The sequence below is a fragment of the Neurospora hispaniola genome (assembly GCF_033458365.1).
Source record: "Neurospora hispaniola strain FGSC 10403 chromosome Unknown B0T23scaffold_7, whole genome shotgun sequence".
NCBI lineage: Eukaryota > Fungi > Ascomycota > Sordariomycetes > Sordariales > Sordariaceae > Neurospora > Neurospora hispaniola.
In genome coordinates this window covers 2,251,579-2,268,680 of record NW_026944412.1, presented here as the reverse complement: position 1 = coordinate 2,268,680, position 17,102 = coordinate 2,251,579, and positions in this window count along the sequence as shown.

Below are 17,102 nucleotides of genomic sequence, written 5' to 3'. Positions count from 1 at the left end.
GTCGTGCTACTATGTATGTATATCCATAATGTGAACAAATACGGCGCGATGCTACTATGCACATGGGTGATCAATATTTCATGATGCCTTTACACCATCACAGGCAACTCGGTACTACGGTGCAAGACACGCTATGTCCGTCATCATTCATGTTCAATGCGTTACCCTTGTCTTGTTATGCGCTCCTCCTACTCAGACCTGCACTACACTACGATACCTCCCGCTCTTCCCGTATGTTCCGTTTGGATCGAGTGGTTCGTGAGGATAAACAAATGGGAGTATGCAGTCCATTACTGGTTTATAGTCTAATCATACCCAATCGATCCGTTTCTTCCCCCAGAGTATACTATTCACAGTATTCAATAACTCGTGTTGAATTCGATCAATGTTTTCTAGATAGTAGCTGACTTCTCAACCTGTCTCTGTAAGGTTTAGGACAATTCGGGGTAGATGTCGTCCTGTATCCTAAAAAAAAAAATACTAAGCTTACAAAGAGATTAGCATCGGACTGTACGTATGATGTGTTGGTATGCTCCCAACAGACGGGAACCAATTCACGAATCCGGGTGCGAATATATATGCGTGGGAAGCTGGGATGGGGAAGACGGGAAGAAGCGATACATGCATCTTCATGCTGAGGTTTCGAGGATAACTTTTGTCAGCTTCTTCTTACGGCGCTGTGCCACGGGATGGATGTGGCGAGCCGTGGTGCCCGTGTACCATCGTTTGTCAGTCTTTGGCCCTTTCGGTCGCTTTTGAGGGATATTTCCCAACTTTCGCCCTTCTGATCATCACTTTTTTTTTTCCCACTCCGCTATACTCTAATGATAAAAGATTCTCCAATGTGAAACCTCTCTCATATGGCTTCAACCGAGCTTACCGCGCCCGTCTTACCCCTTCCCATTTCCCACGAACGTTCTGAATCTCAGCATGCATGTACTACCGCCGTCTTCCCAGTGCCATTGCCCGGTGTGCTCCGAGTTCGGAATGTGTGTGAGGAAGTTGAAGAGACTACCACTGAGGCTGTGACGATGATCACCTCACCCACGAAATTGACCGAGTTGACTGATGATGTCAATGGGGAGAGTATAAACAACTCAGGGCCCAGCACAGGGACTAAAGTGCAACGTCGAGGCAACGCGTCGAGGCAACGGTACCTTGCTTTATGCTAGCGTTTCAGAAATTGCAGGGGGCGATGGACGATGGGGCCCTCTTTGGTTCTCCAGCGCTGGGCCCGTCCGGGCAGGACAGCCGACAAACTTCGGGTTTGGTTCTTGGATCGTCCTTGCTGGCGGATATTACGGGGGAGTCTATCCAGGTCCCAAAAATGTGCCCCACTCCCCCCCTTCTAGCCTCAACTCTAGCCACCGCACGGACAAACACCAATATTACTTGTGACTTCTACGATCGCGCTTAGCGCGCAAATATTGCGGGTGCAGCGCGCCAAAGTTGCGGGCTCGTAAGGGCCGGCGGCCGGCATTATAATAATTATACTGGTATTGTTGTATATAATATAAAGTTTAGGTTAAGTTTCTAAAATTTTTTATATAGTATATATATAACTAGAAGAATCTTGCCTTAAAATATTATATAATTATATATAATATTGAAAAACTTCATATTAAGTATTATAATTTACTATATTTGAGTTAAGTTTTATACATTCAAAACGTTTTTCAATACTTATAATAATTATTAAAAATTTTTATTATTACTATTATTATTACTAGATTACTATTTTTTTTTATTATTTTAAAATCCTTATTATTTATTTTAGTGTTTAAATAGTATAGGAAAGTATTAGGGTATTTAATTATATAAAAGTAAAATAATAGGTAAAAAGCCCTTTGGAGTTGTAAGAAGAAAAGAAAATCCTATTAGAATAGCGAAAACGCAATTAATAAATATATTTCTAGCTACTTAATAGCGCTAAAGAGGTCCTTATTTTTATTTCTACTACCCTTATTACTATTATCCTTATTACTATTATCCTTATTACTATTATCCTTATTACTATTATCCTTATTATACTCCTTTTTATTATACTCCTCCTCATTTCTATATTCAAATTTAAATTTATCTTTAGATTTAACTATAGGTATAAATAAAGTGCCCAAAAAAGCCTAAGTAGTAGTATACTAGTAGTTTATTAGTTATTATCCTATAATTCTAAAATATTTTAATAAATTTACTAAACTATCTCTTATAATACGTATATTTTTAGTTATTTCCTTAATATGCTTCTAGGTTAGAAGGGCTACCTATAATTGTTCTTCTATAGCTACAACCTAGCGGGTAAGTAGCGCTAATTTTTTCTCCTTATATTTTTCAATATCGGTCTTTTGAATAACTATAGAACGAGGAGTAGTATTAAAAATTTGCAGGAAAGTAGCGGGAGCGGAGTTAGAAGAGGTAGAAGTAATATTATTAGTACTATTATTCTTATTCTATTTACGAATCTCTTTAATAAAGGCCTAACCTTATTTAAAAAAATTATTACTACGTTTCTTAAATTTTATAGTACAATTCTTCTCCTACTAAACTTTAAGTTTAGGAATAATGTGAAGCGGGACCTAAATTAATTAATAGTAATTAAATAACGATTAAGCTTTTAATTTACAATTTTATACTAAGTAGTATAGTTACCCTTCGTATATTCCTAATAAGTAAATCCTATACCCTTTTAATTAAAGTATTTTTGGACTTTATTATTTATTCTCTTAATAATTTTAATTATATAAATATTATATAGTAAAGCTCTTTTTATACTAAGCTTTTTCGCTGCTCTTTTACTACTAGGGGTAGGCATACCCTCCTTTAATTCTATATTATTATTTTATAGCTTATTAGCATTTTAAAAGTAGTAGAAAAGTATTATAGTTTACGCGGGCCTTTTTGGGAGTTCCCTTCTCTTAATTTCCTCCTCCTCTTTTGTTCAAATATATATTGGATGGTATATTGGTAAATTCGAATATTAAATAATAATATTAATTACTATTTAAATTTATATAATAAAATAATTTTAAATATTTATAATAGTAGAGAAGATGTATAATATAACCGAATTCGCTATTTATATATTAATAATATTAGTAGAAGTTAAATAGATAATAGGTATATAAAGGGATACGTACGAGTGTTTGTGGTTGTAAGGTTGAAAGAGGAAGAAGGAGAGAAAGAGAAAAGTATAAGAGTAAAGAAAATATATAGGAAGGAGGGGTAGGGGTTTTTTATTTAAGTGTATTTGTTTAAATGAATTTATTTTGAATAATGTATTACGTAGATTTTATAATAAGATATATAAATAAAGAATTGAAATGAAAGTTGTAAATAGAAGGTATAAATGGAGGGTGTAATTGATTTTACTATATTAATATAAATATAGGATATTTTATTTCTTATTTTATTACTTATACGAACGATATGGGGAAGTAGTTTATTAGTACTTTATAAGCTTCCTTAGTATTATTAAAAATATTAATTTCTATATTGCGATATATATAAAAAAAAAATTATAGGATGGATTGTGATAGTATATTAAATATATATAGTATTCTATTAATAATTTTAGATTAAAAATGGTTGTGAAATTTTAATTATAAAAAGTAATAGTTAATAATTATTAATAAGAAGTATAAACGTATGCTTCCCGATGCGGGGTAATAATTGTATTACTTATTGTACTATACTATAAATTATTATATTTTACTCATTTTTAAAAGGTATTACTTAGGAAAAATATTTAAAATTTATAAGTTAATACAATTCTAAATATATTTGTCAGGAACGTAGGCGAAAGGTAGGCTGAGGTGACTACGGTCGTGGCCACACGTAGGGGACGGTAAATTAGGGGTCAATCTAAAGATATATTGATAGCTACCGATTACAATGAACTACGCTCCGTTGAGCCTCTTTTATACTTATATAAACTCTATTTATCCGCTAACGAGTATTATAGAGCCCCGTACTAATTTGGCGCTTCAGCGCAGTGCCGGATTATCCTTCCCGCGAGCCCGACCCGATATAAACATTATCGTTAATAATCCCATACGTCGGTTAACGAAGGGAAATAGCAGCCGCTAAAGTACTTCCGTATACAAGCTCTAAGCCTCCTAATACGACCCCCCCCCTTATAGGTTCCGTCCTCGGAACCTTCGCAATTCGCAATAGATTCCAATCAAATAGCGGAGGGCATTAGTATTGTACTATTATAATATTATCGAATTATATTACCAGCGAAGGTATAATATCCTCACCCTTTAATTTAGATGAGCCGTTATTTATAATAATTGCCAACATTATATTCCGGATATTATAGCCGCTTCGCTACTAGCGAGCCGCCCGCTAGAATATTAGCTTTATAATATCTATTCTCCCGAATTCCAATTGTAAATACGAAGCCGGCTACTAGAATATCGGTATTATAATATTTATTCTTATAAGCCCTTAATACAGCGAGCCGCCCGCCCGAATATTAATATTGTAATATCTATTCTTATAAACTTCTAATATAATAAACTGCCTATTAAAATATTAGTATTGTAATGTCTATTTTTATAAGTTCTAAATATAGATACGAAGCCGCCCGCTAGAATATTAGTATTATAATATTTATTCTTATAAATTCTAGTGCGGATACGAAACTGGTATTAAATTTAAAATACTAGTATACTACCCGTTAAAATATCAGTATTATAATATCTATTCTCCTAAATTCTAATGCGGACACGAAACCGACATTAAATTCAAAGCGCTAGCGTACCGCTCGTTAGAATATCGGTATTATAATATCCATTCTTATAAATTCTAATACGGACACAAAACCGGTATTAAATTCAAAAAGTTAACTAGGTTCCCGATTATTACTAAGACCGTCATTCTATAAGCGTACGAAGTAATAAACTTCATTTTACCTACTAAGGAGTACTACGCCGAATTTAAGAATATTAATAAATAATTGTAATTTATTATAATACTTAAATATAATCCCCCTCCCTATAAATTCTATCTTCGGGACTTTTATTTCCTTCCTCCGCCTCCTACCTCTATATACTACTTCCTCCGCAAATTTTCCTTACTTATATTATTCTTTCTTAATCGCCTTCTTATTACCTTTACTTTATTCTTTATATTACTCCCTTTATTTTAATAATATAACTCCTAACTACTTTCCCCTACTCTCCCTACTACTATCCGAATTATATACCTTCCTATTTTCCACCTTTCTCTCTTACCTTCTTATAACCGCCCTACTACTTATTCGTCCTATCCTTCCCCTTCTAACTATCACCCTCGTTTTATCCTTCTATTTACCCCCTCCTACCGCCTATATAATTATTTAATATTTTACTTACCCTATATTATTTTATATTTGCCTATCCTAAATTATATTTATTTACTTCAATTTATATTCGTATAGGGACTTCTTCCCTTATTTATATAACATCCCTTCTACCTACCCTCTTCGCCTCTCCTCTCTTCTTCCTCCTATCCTCACTTTTATAATTATATCCGCTACCCCCTCCCTTAATTCCGCAATTACCTTACTTACCCCCTTACTTAAACCGCCCCCTACTATAAATATATATATTTCTACTATATATTTATATACTAATCCCCATTTCCCCTATAAACCCAATTAATATATTCGCTTATCCTCCCTATTTTTTTTCTTTTCGCTCCATCCTCCCCTTCCTCTTACTTTACGCCCGTAATTAACCTTTAATCGGCTGCTCCTTTCCTATCCTTTAATAATATCTACCCCTTTGCCTATTTAGAATATAACGTTACTTTAGCCTAAACATTCGTTAATACCCTAACCCTAAATTTATACGAAGTACTCCGTCTAATTGGTACGCACACTTGCCAGACTAAAGGTATGCTATCTTCCCCTTATTATCTCCTCTATTTTTTTTTTTTTTTTTTTTTTTTTTTTTTTTTTTTTTTTTTTTTTTTTATACTAACGACTTCTCCTTCCAGAATTCAACGAAAGATCGCAATATTCGCTATCGCTATACTACTACATACTCGAAATCCCCTACGGTATTTATAATTTTTGGAATAATATATAAAATATAATAATTAAGATTATACGCCTTGCTAATATTAGTAGCCCCCTACCCGCCCCCCTCTTATAGTAGTTATATCAATCCGTAGCAGTATTTTAAGCTACGATATAGGCGCGCCTTATTAATAATAATCTCCCTATAACGTTACCTAATATACTCCGAATTAGGAACTTCGATTGTAAGGGTTATTTAAGATTTAGTTACTATAGTATTAGCGATACTAATATTAATATTAATTTAGTAGCCCCTATTAGCGGTCCTATTACCGGTGATAATAGTTCTCCTATAAATATTTTAATACCGAATCCTCTTATTTATATTACCTCCTCCCCTAATTATAATTGGGGTCCTTAGTATTAAACGGTTAATAGGAGACTAGCGTTTATAAATAGGAAATTAAATGAATTATTAGAATTCGTAAAGGAAGATTATAAATAAATAATATAAGGTAGTATTTATAAATATTATTAATAAGTGCGGTAGTATATAGAAGTATCCCTTTTAAAATTATAGGTTCTAATCCTATATCGACGATAGCGGATACTATTAAGAATTTTTTCGTTTAGGGCGATAATAGAAAATATAAGCTATATTCTATTTAACGCTTTATTAATATCCTATATTAAATTAAATTACCTTCCCTTCCTATTTCTTATTCTATTTAGCGTTTTTACTTTACATCTCCGCCTTACATCTCTATTATTATATCCCTACTTTATACCCTATATTTATATTTTATATTTATATTTTATATTTATATTTTATATTTTTACATTTATATCTTACATCTATATTTTATATTTATATCTTATATTTACATCTTATATCTACGTCTTATATCCTACATCTATATTTTATATTTATATTTTATATTTATATTTTACATTTGTATTTTATATTTATATTTTACGTTTTATATTTATATTTTATATTTATATTTTATATTTTACGTCTACGTCTTATATTTATATTTTACATTTATATTTTACATTTATATTTTATATTTATATTTTATATTTTATATTTATATTTTATATCTACATCTTATATTTTATATTTATATTTTACATTTTACGTTTTATATTTACATTTTACATCTACGTTTTACATCTTACATTTACATCTTACATTTCTATTTTAGATTTTTAAATAATTATTATTCTCCTCCTACTACCTAATTAACTCTTATTAATTTAATAGTCGGCCCGCTGCTAGTATACTACTACTGTATTTCCCTAACTTCGTATTCTTTAAAAAAGTCCGGGTAATTTATATCTTTTTATAAAACCTACGAATTCTTATCGTCCGGATACCCCTTCTATTTAACTTAGAATTAATATTAGCGGCTAAATCTACGATACTTTATAATTACTTCGACTTTATACTAAATATTATCCTCCTCAATATCTACAATTTCCCTTTATAGCACTACCATAATAGGATCCCTATAGTACAACTCTAATAGAATAATAAAGAATATTAAATAGATTTAATAATACGTAGGGAATACGAATTAATATACTATCTTCTTCTCCCTAACGACCTTAATAATTTAGAAGGGTCCTAAAAATTTATTTATTAATTTAGCGCTTAAGCGGCGTTATTTAATATACTTCGTATTAAATAAAACCTAACTTCTAATATTAAATTCCTTTAACTTCCGAATTTTATTATACTATTTCGTATACCCCTAATTAATAACCTCCAAGGCCGCTATAACTTCTAACTACCTATAAAGTAATTTATTAATCCAATTAGTAATTACTATCGGAAGGACCGTCCTCCGCCCTTATTCTAAGTCCGCTAATCCCTAAAAATAATACCCGAAGAGTAATTCCAAAGGAGATTTTCTAATAACAGTATAGAAATGATTGTTGTACGTTTATTATACTAATATAATTTTTTCGGCCTAATCGATTTATTCTATATTATAGAAGATTCGGAAGTATAATTTTAAATTCTAATTTTACCTTTTTATTTATCCATCTATTTAGAGGTATTAAGCTATATTAAAGCGTTTACGAATATCTAGGAGTTTATAATAAATCTTTTAAAATTAATTTATAAAAAGGTTGCCTCTATCTAATATAATTAAATCCGGGAAGCTAAATTATTAGAAAACGTTTTGCTAGAAGAGGAATATAAATTACTAAACGTTAATCGTCTTTTGTATAGGAATATATAAGGCGTATTTAATAAAACGGTCAATAATAACGAAGATTATATTGTAAGTCTAATTAAATATAAGGTCGAATGATTTTAGTATTCTAATAATAAAATTATATAAAATATTTTATTAAAGGATAATAGGGATAGGTAATAACTTTAATAATTTATATAGTTAGTAGTTATAAGGCTTAACCTTCTAATACGCTAGATATTCGCGGACGTATAATTCAACGTCGGTTATAATAGTAGGCTAATAATAGAATTAATTAATATATTTTAATATTTTCCTTTAACCCGGGTATTTTATTATTATTATATTATAATAGGTATAGAATAGTTCGGCCCGCATCCGCTCTAGGACGTAGACTTAGTATCGATACTATAAAGTTCTATCTTCCCCTATCTTTTAATTCTTTACCTATCTCCTCCCTTCGCTATTCTTCTATACTTTTTTAATAATAAATAAGTCCTCCTTTTACGCCTCTAATAATTATTATTCTAATAATAGTAATTACTCTTCGTCCTTTTACACCCTCGCCACTACTATATACCCGCCTATATTTTCTATAATAATACCTTCGTCCTCCTTCTTTAATTTAATAGTAGTTTCGTTTACAAACCTTATTTTTTTCCTTACTACTCTATCCTTTCCATTATTACTTTCAATTCCCTTCTATTTCCTCTCTTCTTTATTTAATTTACCTTCCCCCTACGAATTCTACTTTTTTTCCTACAATTCGACCCTTTCGTCCTCTAACGCCCAACCCTCTTTTATTTCGCTTATATCTTATTACTATTCCCTCTCTTTTACTATTATCTTTTAAATCTCTTTTCTAATTAAAATTATCCGTTTTATTAGCGCCCTTACTATTCAATTTTCCTTTATCGCCCGACCTTTCTCTTCGCCCCCTTCGATAACCTTTACTAATAAGTAATCGCCCCTTACCTCCTATTTTTCTCTTTATAATTATAATTTCTTTAATAGCTTATCCGCCGGATTTAATTTTCCTAAACAATATTTAATCCTAAAATTATATACTACTAATTTTAATACTTACTAATTTTACTTTACGCTAGCCCGCTCCTTTTTTTAAAAATACTATAGGTTTAAATAATTTATAATTACTAAAAACGGTTTATTTATATATAATAGGTATTGCCTCTACGCTTTTAACGCTCCTACAACCGCTAATAATTCTCTATCCCCAATTCTATACCTAGTTTCCTCCGGCGATTTCTTTTTTAAAAAGAAAGCTACCGGGTACTATTTATTACTATACAATTATATAAGAACCGCCCCGATTACGAAGTCCGATACGTCCATTTCTATTCAAATTTATAACGCTAGGTTAAAATAATACAATATAGGAATTTCCTAAAATTACTTCTTAAATTCTATAAATACTTCTTTTACTTCCTTTATAAATTCGAACAACCTCCGTTTATCCCCTTTTAACAATTCTATTAAGGGCGTAATTACTTTAGAATATAATATTACAAAATATTAATAGAATTTTATAAACCCTAGGAAAACCTAAATATTATAAACGTTTACCGGAATTTCCTATTCTACTATTACTACTACCCTTTCTAAATCTATCGCTATACCTTCTAAGGAAATAATATATCCTAAGAATAATATTCGCTTTATATAAAATTCGTATTTACTTAGGTTTATATAGAAGTTACGATTTTACAATTATTAAAGGACTTCTTTAATATAATTAATATAATCTTCTTTATTTTTACTATAAATTAGAATATTATTAAAGTAAATAATATATATAGTATTTATTAGCCCTATTAATATATTATTAATATATATTTAAAATATTATTAGTACGTTCGCTAATTTTATTAATATAATTAAGAATTTATAGTACTTATATTTCGTACGAAATACTATCTTCTCTTTATTTCCCTCTCGAATCCGAATCCTATAATATACGTCCTTTAAATCTAATTTTATAAAGACTTTAATTAACAATAACCAATCTAAAATCTTTTAAATAAAGGGTAATACCGTCCAATTCTTCTTTATAACCTTATTTAATACCCTAAAATCAATATAGAATTTTAATTTTCTACCCTTCTTTAGAATAAAAATAATAGGAATACCCGCTAGGCTGATAGAGGGACGAATCTACCCCTTTTAGAATATTTCCGCTAGTTATTCGTATAATATTTCTAATTCCTTAACGTTTAATATATAAATCAATCCCTAAAGCGCTAATTCCCCTTTAATTAAATTAATATAATATTTTAACTAATTATATTAGAGTAAAAATATAATCGAAGCTTCGAATATTAATTAGAATTCTTTATATTCTAATGGAATAATCGGTTCGGGGACGGTAAATTCGCTTTCTATTTCCTCTAATAATTCTAGGGGTTATAATAGCACTAGCTCCGCGGGGGGTATTAGAATAGGATAAATACTATTAAATATTATTTAAAAAATTTTCATTAGGAGGGTAGGGATTGGAGGCGATTCGGCTAATTTTACTACGATAAGTAGGGTTACGAACTTTAATGCTAAGGAAGAGGGGATTTTAAATAAGATATTCGTATATGCGGGAGGGTGGAAATCCTCTTTTACCCTTACTATTTCCCGAGGGTTTAATAATAGAATTAAATCCTACTATAGCCCCGCTAGGACGGTTACAATATTATATACTTCTTTCGCTAATATTATATTTAATATGAAATTGCTAGTTTTAATACAAAACCGAAACGATTATCGCTGTTAATTAATATTAGGGTTTTACTTATAAAGTTAAGGGTAACTAAAGATAATTTCTATAGCTGGGGATTTAATTATAATTAATATAATTTATTTTATTTATTTAATATTATAGGAATTATATATTCTAATAAAATAGGTAATTATATTGTATATAAGAATAGATTGAAGGGAGAAGTTAATAAAATAATAGAATACCGGATTAATTTTCGTATTCAATAAAAATAAATACCTATTAATTAAATTTAATTCCGCGCTTAAATCTATTAACCCTCGTATATTCTACTAATTTCTATAAATCCTCACTAATAACCTCATTTCTAAATATATTTACAATCTACCTATATTATTTTAAACGATTACGGCTACCGCTCTAACTATAATTAATTCGGCGTTCACTTTATACAAAGGGGTACTTATAAGGATAAGGTAATTCTATATTAAATAACCGACTTAATTATAATTATAATAGGTTCGATTCGGGTATGCCGCTACGAAATAGCCCATTATACTATATTTATAGTAGGTGTTTAGTAATTTTAATTAGGTATATTAGCTATATATATAACCTTTTTAATAATAAAAGGAATAAATAAAATTAGAATTTATTTAAAAAATAGTAGGGGGGTAACGGAGAAAATTAGAGGGGTTATTACTACGGGACGATTAAGAAGGAATATTCGAAAAGGAGGTAGGAGGGTATAAAAATGAAAAAGACGATGGATTATACCTTAAAGATACTTAATATTAGTAATACAATATAGACGGTTCAATACTTTCTAGGCCTTCTAACCATTCTATATACATTATTATTTCATTTATTATATTAATATTAACTATCGAAAGGACGCTTTATTTAAAGAGGGGGTACAACCGGTTAACTTAAGTAACAATCCGAGTATATTCCGGTTAATTGTACGATAAATTAAGTTCTTCGGTATAATAATAATTATAGAAGGTACAAATAGTTTCCGAAGTGCCTTACTATATACATTCGAATTTATTGAGAATAGATTGTTTAATAGCTTGGGTATTACTATTGTATTCGGTCTCTAAGAAGGTACGGAGGTTGCTCTACGTCGGTATATTACGAATAGTATTATAATTAAGCTTACTATAGAGAGTTAATATATATTTAATTTATACGTTCTTAAGATTACCTTTAATATAATTAATAGCGAATAAGAGGGAAGTATGGGGGTATTCTTAAAAATATATATTAATATTATAGAGGTAATTCTATAATTATAAGAAATTTTCGCCGGTAAATTTAATAATATTATATTTAAAACGGTATTTAATATAGGCCGGCGTAGCCGCGGTTAGTAAAAGGGTAGTTATAGCGATAGCCGCTAATAAAGGGGTAGTAAAGGGAGATATAGTAGAAATATAAATTTAGTTATAGAAGAGGTAATCCTAATAATAGAACCCGGTAAAAATAGGGGGGTAATTTCCTACTAAATTTTATTTAACGAGGCCTACGAATACAAATTATTCCTATTAGGATATATATAAAGGGAAGTAATTAAAGAGGAGTTTAATTATAACGAACCGAAATTTGAATAATTACTACTTACGTACGAACTTATTGGCTTCCGAGGTTTAAGGATACGAATAGGGAGCCTAGGGCGGTGTAAGGGGGTAATCTTTATTATTATCTTCTTTAATAGACTCTATAATAAGTTAGTATTATTATAATAAAGGCGGAGGAGGTTAGGTTATTTTAATTATAGTAATTACGAAAGTAATAATATAAGAGGGATAAGGAATAGCTTTAGTAGTATAAAAAATAAATTGGCTACTACGTATATATATTTTAATAGTATCGGTTTAATTCCTAGAGGAAGAGCTATTAATTTATTAGAAATGTAAATAAAAGGTAGATTAAAGTAATTATAATTATAGTTATACGTAGGGGACGGTAAGTTAGGGGTTAATCTAAAAATATATTAATAGTTACCGATTATAATAAATTACGCTCCGTTAAACCTCTTTTATACTTATATAAACTCTATTTATTTGCTAATGAGTATTATAGAGCCCTATATTAATCTAGCGCTTTAGCGCGGTGCCGGATTATCCTTCCCGCGAACCCGACTCGATATAGGCGTTATTGTTAGTAATCCTATACGTTGGTTAACGAAGGGGAGTAGCAGCCGCTGAGGTGCTTCTGTGTACGAGCTCTGAGCCTCCTGATAATATTTTAAAGAAGTATTATTTTTACTATTTATTGATTTAGGGTAGTATATAGGAATATATATATTGGTTTTCAGTAGTGATTTTTTTCAAAAATTTTTAAAGTATATAGGATTAGGGAAGTACTTTCTAGATTAAGCAAACCTGGATAGTTAGTGTGGAAAAAGAATAGAAAAAGAAGGAAATCGAATATGAGGAAACAGGATGGGAGATCAATAGAACATTAACCTTTCGAAAAATTAAATAATTAATTTCTAGTTTTTTAATAATTCTTAGATATATAAAATTAATTTTTAATAGTCGCTAATTATTTATCTTTATTTATTTAGTATATTAAGTAATCCTTTATCCTTCTTAGGGAAATACTTATTCGTATCCCTATTTATATCCAAAAAGAAAAATATAGAAAGATCCGATAATTACCCTCGTTTTCCGGCGAAAATTGAATATTAAATTATTCAATAAATATATAATTCTAATAAATTGTATCTAATTTAATACTTCCTATTTCGACTATCCGAAAAGATTTAAAAATTATCTACTACTCTACTTAATTAAATAATTAAGAATTACAGTCCTTATATATTATATTAATTATAGTAGTATTAGTATTATTATTATAGTTTTCTCGCTATTTTAAATTAATAATAAGGACAAAATAAGTATTAAAACTCTATACTAAATTAGCTAAAACAAATATAGGGAATTTACAACTTCCTATCCTCGTTAAAATTTGCCCAATATTTATTAACGATATTTAATTAATTGTTATAAAAAGGTTTAAATAGCCTTATTTTAGAAAAAAATAAAAATCCTTAGCACTAGATACTTACTATAGTCCGGGGCCCTTAATAGTAGCCAATATATAGTTATATTAGTAATTATATTACAATCGGCGATAATATAATTAATTAGTAATTACCCGATTATTATTCGGATATAATATTAAAATACAAATAATAATATAATTAATTAATAAGAAAAATATATAAACGAATATCTAAACGATAATAATTAAATATAAATAAATATAAATAATAAATAAATTATTAAATAGTAGTAATTTAATTATATAACCCAATAAATAAATAAATACTTAATTAATAGTACTTAAATAATAATAAGAATAGACGATTAATAAGCTATTTAAATAGTAATTTAATTAAAAGATTATTTAAGAATAATAAGTAACGAAAAAATCCGTTAATAATTAGGGTAAATATTAACATTAAGCCTTTAAAAACTACTATTTTTAAATTAGTAGTATGTAGCCCCTGCTTAAATATAGAAAGATTAGATAGCCCCTAGACCCTTTTCTTCGAAAACTTATAATTAATTCTTTAAAAGGAAGGGTACTAACTATTATCTCCGAATTCCTCCTTCGCAAAATATATCGACTATTATTATTAATAGACTCTTAGGATTATAATTATTATTATTATTACGTTTTAGAGAACCGAGAGGAAGTAATTAATTATTATAAATTTTTATTAAAAGGATTTTAATAACAATATTACCAATATAAATAAGAATTGCCTCTTACTAATACCGATAATAAAAGTAGTAAAAAGGAAAAGAATAGAAAATAAAAACCGAAGAAATTCCTTTTATTTAAGAAAAGAAAGAGAAAAGGGATATTAGAAGGATAAAAAGAGGAACGCTAATAAGAGATCTCTAATTAAAAAAAGTATATAAGTATTTTATTAGAAGAGAAATAATTAAAAAAGGAATAAAAATCCTTAGCTAAGAAAAAAAAAGAAAAGGGGGGTAAAACGAAAGATAAAACGAAAATAAATATATAAATAGTATAAGTAATATTAATAAGATTTAGAATAACCAGAATATTTTTATAATCTTAATTTTAAATATTAATTAGAGAGTATTAAATTAACTTCTTATATCGGTATTAGAATTATTCTTATTATTTCTCCCGAATTTTACTCTTCCTTCCTTTATTCCTATATTAAAAATTACCTTTTTTCCTTTTCTAAAATTTAATTAATTTTTAACGCCTTTACCTATTTTATTAAAAAACCTATCGCCAATCCCCTTAGAAAATCCTTTACCTAGCTTAAATAAAAAAGACTGCTATTAAATCCCTTACTATAAGGATAATAGCGGATATAATTAATTTACTATTTAAAACCTACCGCCAAACCTACCCAATTCTATTCGTACCCTATATTTATATACTTTATTTACCCCTCCGCTTAACATTCGAACCTAGCCTCCGCCTCCTCGTATTATTTTTTTATAACCTATTTAATTACCTTTAGGACTTTATTATACTAAATTAGAAATTAATTATTCTTAAAGCTTTAAATTTGAATAATATCTTCCGAACCCTTAAAACCATTATCCTATTACCTTTACTTTTACCCCTTTTAATAATTATTAATATCTTTCTTTAGGATTATTAGGACTAAGTATTATAATATTTAAATAGTCCGAATAATTATAAAAATCTAAATATAAATTATAATAAAATTTAAGTACAAACCTATTTAAAGGTTTATTTAATATATACTTAGTATAAACGTTAATAAGTAAAATTCTTACAACTTCCTTCGTAAAAGATTGTACGCCCAATATACGATTTAAAGGGAAGAATATATTTATATACTTAGAAGAATTCGATAATAGGGTTTAAAATTATTACTTCTTTAATAAAATTAAATTAAATGCCTAATATTAATAATATATATTAAACGTTCGAAAAATTTATAGAGAAATAGCGAAGGACGCTATTAATAAAAGTACTTAAATATAGAAAGAATTTTATTATCTTTTAAAGTAAGAATTCTTAATATTAGACTTTAATTAAATAGATAGTAAAATTACTTTATTAAAAATCTTTTATAGTAAATTAATTCCCTATAATAGAGAGAAGATTATTAAAATAGTATTTCAGTATTTAATACTTCTAACGAAACAACCGGATAAAAAGAAGGATTTCGCTTAATTTATAATAATATATAATTTCTATAAAAAATTTACGAAAAGGACTAAGCAAATAATTATAATAATTATAAGCTTCAAAGAAAAGGTCTACCAAATAACCTAATTACAATTCTATACTAAAGTAATTAAAATTATCTACGAGTACTTCGACTTCAAAAATAATACTTATACTAACAATAAAATAATTATCTTATTAAATAACAATTTTAATATAGATTGGATTAAAAAGAAGGTATTAATAATTATTAAAAAGAGAAATAGCCTAATCAAATTAAATAGTAATTCTAACCAGCCTTCTTGTAAGAAAATTCCTTCAGTAAATTAAATTACTATTTTAGCGCCTATTATTTCTTATTTAATTGAAAAATCGGATATTAATAAAATAACCGAAGAAGTCAACTAAATAAAGTTTATATAATCCTAATTCAATGAAAAATTAATAAAAAAATAAAAGAAGGAAATTTAAATCAATTATTTATCAATAATTAATTAAGGAGGTACTACTAACGAAGGAGGAGGATATATAGGCGGTTCTTTTATAAGAGGTAAACGAAGAAGCGGTAGAAGAGGGAATTAAAATTATAAAGACTCTTATTAAATCTATTACTATTAATATAATAGTAATTATTACTAAAATTAATATTAAGAGATAGTAAATAATATTTAAAAAAGTAAATTAATAATCTTTCAACTTCGGAATTCTATATATACTTCCTAAATAATTATTACTATTAATAATAAAGAAGATTATAACGACTTTATTCTTAATAATTTACTAATCTTAACCGTTAAAGACGGGAAATTAGGATTTCTAACGCAATCCTAGATAGTAGTTTACGGGATATTTCCCGAATATAAAGCTATCTTTAACTATTAAGAGAAGAATATTTAGATACTAAAAAAAAAATACTACTTCGAATTAGAATTTTCCTTATTACCTAATAATATTCGTAGCCAATAATAGT